We start from the raw sequence: 5,057 nt of genomic DNA on the forward strand, positions 1-5,057 counted from the left end.
GAACATTAACTGTTGAATTGTCAATTTCAACCAAACCTGATCAAGATAAAACTCAGATGCAAACGTTCAGGAAAAATTGTACCCTGTATACATCACCTCCTTTACCTATTTGAAAGAAGCTCCCCCACTCACACTCACACACACACTCCAACATACAATTAGACGTATATACATGCACACACTCACAAATACATATACACATACACACAGACCTTATACATAATCACAAACATTCACACACATGAAAACATATATTTGCTCATACGTTCAGTCAAAGTTAAAGACACGTACTAAAGCATACACTCACACTCAAACACACACTCATATTAAAACACACATAGAAACATAGACGTTGAAGGTGTAGTCCATTCGGCCCCTCGAGCCTGTTCTGCCATTTAATGCGATCATGGCTGATCATCCACTTTCAGCACCCTGTCCCTGCTTTCTCCCTATATTCCTTGATCTCTTTAGTCTAAAGAAATATATCTAACTCCTTCTTGAATAAATTTAATGAATTGGCCTCAATTGCCTTCTGTGGTAGAGAATTCCACGGATTCTCCACTCTCTGGGTGAATAAATTCCTCCTCATCTCTGTCCTAAATGGCTTACCCCTTATCATTAGACTGTGACACTGGTTATGGTCTAACCGGCATCGGGAACATCCTTCCCGCATCTAGTCCATCTAGTCCTTCTAGTATTTTATAAGTTTCAATGAGATCCCCTTTCATTCTTCTAAACTCCAGCCAATATAAGGCCAATCGACACAATCTCTCCTCATACGTCATTCCTGCCATCCCAGGTATTAGTCTGGTGATGCTCCGCTGCACTCCCTCCATGGCAAGACCAACCTTTTTTCGATAAGGCGACCAAAACTGCACATAATGCTGAAGGTATGGTCTCACCAAGGCCCTGTACAACAGCAGCAAGACATCCTTGTTCCTGTACTCGAATCCTCTCGCTATGAATGCCAAAATACTGTTTGCCTTCTTAACCACCCGCTGCTCCTGCATGCTTACCTTCAGTGACTGGTGCACAAGGACATCCAGGTCTCGTTGCACTTCCCCTTCTCCCAATCTATTGCCATTCAGATAATAATCTGCCTTCCTGTTTTTGCAAAAAAAGTGGATAAACTCGCATTTATCCACATTATACTGCATCTGCCATGCATCTGCCCAATCACCCAACCTGTCCAAATCATACTGGAGTTTCTCAATTAAATTCAATTTTTTTATTTGTCATATATGCAGCAGACGTGTGTACTGCACAATGAAATGTTGATTTTTACGAGTCCTCCCAATATTGGAATAAATATGGCATAACAATAATAAAAATACCAATCGAAATACAGTAATAATAAATAAAACAACAGTAAGAAATAATAATAAATTATACGTTCATGAGTCTTATGGCCTGGGGTAGAAGCTGTTTTGAAACCTGCTGGTACGAGACCGTATGCTCCAGTATCTCTTACCGGACGGGAGCAGGGCAAAGAGGTTGTGGCTGGGGTGGCTCTCGTCTTTAATGATTCTCAGGGCCTTCCCCCGGCACCTGTCGGGGTAGATATCCTGGACAGCAGGTAGTTTAATTTCTATAGTTTGTTGTGCAGCTTTCCCTACCATCCATGGTCTGTGGCAGTGCAGTTGCCATACCAGGTAGTGATGCAGCCGGACAGGATACTCTAGATGGTGCACCAGTAGAAGTTGGTGAGAATCTGGGGGGCCAATCCAAATGTCTTCAGTCGCCTGTGGAAGAACAGGCGTTGGCATGCCTTCTTCGTTACGACATCGATGTGAGGTGACCACATTACGTCCTCTGTAATGAATACACCCAGGAATTTGAAGCTGCTGACCCTCTCCACCTCAGCCCCTTCGATGAAGTTTGGCGTGTGTCCCTCCCCCTGCCGCTTCCTGTAGTCCAGGATCATCTACTTTGTTTTGCTGATGTTGAGGGAGAGATTGTTGTACTTGCACCATTCTGCTAGAGCTCTTACCTTCTCCCTGTAGCCTGTCTCATCGCCATCTGTGATCAGGCCTACAATGGTAGTGTCACCAGCAAACTTGAGGATAGATTTGGAGGTGTGCGTGGCCACACGATCGTGAGTAAACAGGGAGTACAGAAGGGGGCTAAGCACACAACCCTGGGGTGCTCCCGTGTTCAGGATCAGTGTTGAGGAAGTGTTACTGCTTATTTTCACCACCTGGGGTCTGCCCATCAGGAAGTCCAGGATCCAGTTGCATAGGGAGGTGTTAAGTCCTAGCTCACTGAGCTTGTTGACAAGCTTGGAGGGGATAATGGTATTGAATGCTGAACTATAATCAATGAACAACATTCTCACATAGGTGTTCCTCTTATCCAAGTGTGATAAGGCAGTGTGCAGCACATTGGCGATGGCATCATCCCTAGATCTTTTTGGGTGGTAAGTGTTAGGGTCTAATTGTAGCCTGAGTGGGCCAAGTGATATACGAGGTCGATGCGTTACCCCACTTAGACTTATGTGAATAAACTCACACAACCAAATAGTGTGAGAGAAGTAAAAATGCACAGTTTAATGTACAGAGCGCTCTGGGAGAAGAAGAACAGTAGAGCCCGCGATCTCAGCTGCCAGCTTCTCGGTTTTACAATAGTAGCTTAGCTTCTTTTATACAGTTTAAAAACAGGAAAGGTATCTTATCAGCAGTTATTACATTAATTCCTTGGCCAATCTGGTACTTTAGCATCCTTCAACTTTGGCCAATCCGATACCTTAGCAACCCTTACTCACATTCTGACAAAAACAAGTTAATTATGTTATTATACCGTTAGCTAGCTTCTTTCACAAACAACTTAATTATTTTACTGTTAGTTAGCTTCTTTCATGTGACATGTTGGTATTTCGCAACCCTATACTCACAGTGATACCTATGTCCTGCCAGTTGTGTAACCCCGCCCTTAAACACCCATTACCTCCCTTGTTCTTCCTAAACATAATTTTTCGCTCTTACAGTTTTACCCCAACAGTTGACTAGCCGTTCCTGTCTTACGTCTGTACAAGTAATATCACAAGTTGGTTCAAGCGGATCAAGTCAGCTGTCTGTTGTGCCAGTGTCTGCAAAATGTCAATGAATGTCAAGTATTTCAGCAGGCACTACGGTGCGATTTTAAATTTTCCACCAACAGCCCCTCCTTTTGGTCCTGGAGCACGATCCTCTTGCTCCCAGATGACCATCGTTCTTCGTTTCTTCACAGGGCTGGTTTACAACCACTGACTCATCTCGTGAGAACCGGCCATTCCGGCCACGCCATCATACGTTTCTTCTTCTTCACCCGTATTTCTGGGCCGGAGGTCGGTGTATTCTATGACAGAAGCTGCTGGCAGCACAGCTTTCACAGCAGTTTGACAGCACATTTTAATGATACTCAAAGCACAGCACAGCAGTATACATATCACAACTATGATCAATATCATTTGCATTAGCCAAGCACCCCAGCCTGATCCTCCCAGTAACCAATCAAACCATCCGCCTCCAATATTGGATTGATGGAGCAAAGCTACTTGTTTTTAAATATGGTCCGCTAGGTTGGTAATATTTTCAGAACTGCCTGGGATGTATGTATAGCATTCTGCTCCGATCATGGCACGTGTACCTCCCCGTGCAGCTAGTAGGTAATCTAGTGCTGTTCTATTTTGTAGGGCAACAGTTCTTAGGGCTACCATTTCGGCACTCATCTCTCTCAGGGATTCAGCCGTGTCATTGGCTACTCCCTCAATTATGGTTGCCAATAATCATATTTCTTGAGAAGTAAACACTATCCCAGCCGTGGGGAATATAGCTCCTAGTACCACCTGCCAGGTGGGAAGTTCTCTTTTAGTACGACTATGCTTGTGGTGGTCTTTCAATTCCTTTATGTGGCGTATGTATGGTACTACATACCCCAAATAGCATGATCCTGCCCAATCCTCTGGTAGCCAGGGTTATGCTCTATGACCGCATATGAAGTATGTCCCATTATAGGCTGTCATTATCTGTCCCGGTTGTTCGGGGTTTATGTTGGCGTGGAAGACGGTAAAACCCATCTGGTTGTCAGTATCTGTTCGCCTGGTCCCATTCCATGGTTTATTATTGATCAAATTCATCAAATTGGTAGTATTGAACCACCAGCTTTCCATGGAATTTCCTGCATTATATGTGGTAAAATTTTGTATACAATGACTTTTCCCCACATCAATTCTGATCCCTTCCCTTCAGTCTGTTCTGTACCGCGCTCCCAACATATCTCCCTGATCGGCTGGCCCTTTCCTGGTGTATTGGTAAGGACTAAAAAGGGGGGTTCTTTTGTATAATCATATGTTGGCTTATACCATTCTTTAAAATTTTCTAACGAATATCCTCCCCCCAGGAACTCATTCCTTAGGCTAGTCCATTTCTGTTCCCATGTATTTCCGAAGGTGGATAAGGTGGTATTTTTCTGTTTCGTATGATTTTTATTAATTATCCATTCTGCCATATCTGTGAGGTTCAAGGGTATTGGTCGCAAGGGTATCCCTCCTTTCGCATCAGTGTATGGCTACATACCCAACAGGCATCTATCCCACTCAGTTTGGCATACTTATATGACATATATAAAAACGTATTTACATGCAGCTCCCTTTTCTTGCGGGAGTTAAGTATACCTTCCGTGACAATACCAATTAACGCAACTATACATAAAACACTTAACAGCCTCATGTTGTTTTGGGGCTGTCACCTTTTGCTTGCAGTATTCAATCTGTAGGATTAAACTGCATTTTTTTTCTCTCGGGAACAATTTATGGGTTATAGACTTTTAATTGGGTCCAATGTTTCCACTTTCCTACACCCCTTATGTCCAGACAGGCACAGGTGTCTCCACTGATTATAACCTCATAGGGTCCAGACCATTTTGGGGCAAATCCCGGTTTTCCAGGTAAGTTTTTTAACATTACCTTAGATCCAGCGGGTGGAACCTCGGGGAGCATTTGTAATTTCAGCTCCTCGTCCCTTCCCTGTTGATGGTTCCTAACCCCCGCCCTCATTTCTTTTAGTTGGTTACTTAGTTCC

This window comes from Somniosus microcephalus, unplaced genomic scaffold (assembly GCF_052327205.1).
Source record: "Somniosus microcephalus isolate GS21.2 unplaced genomic scaffold, FLI_Smic_1.0 unresolved_chr9, whole genome shotgun sequence".
Classification (NCBI taxonomy): domain Eukaryota; kingdom Metazoa; phylum Chordata; class Chondrichthyes; order Squaliformes; family Somniosidae; genus Somniosus; species Somniosus microcephalus.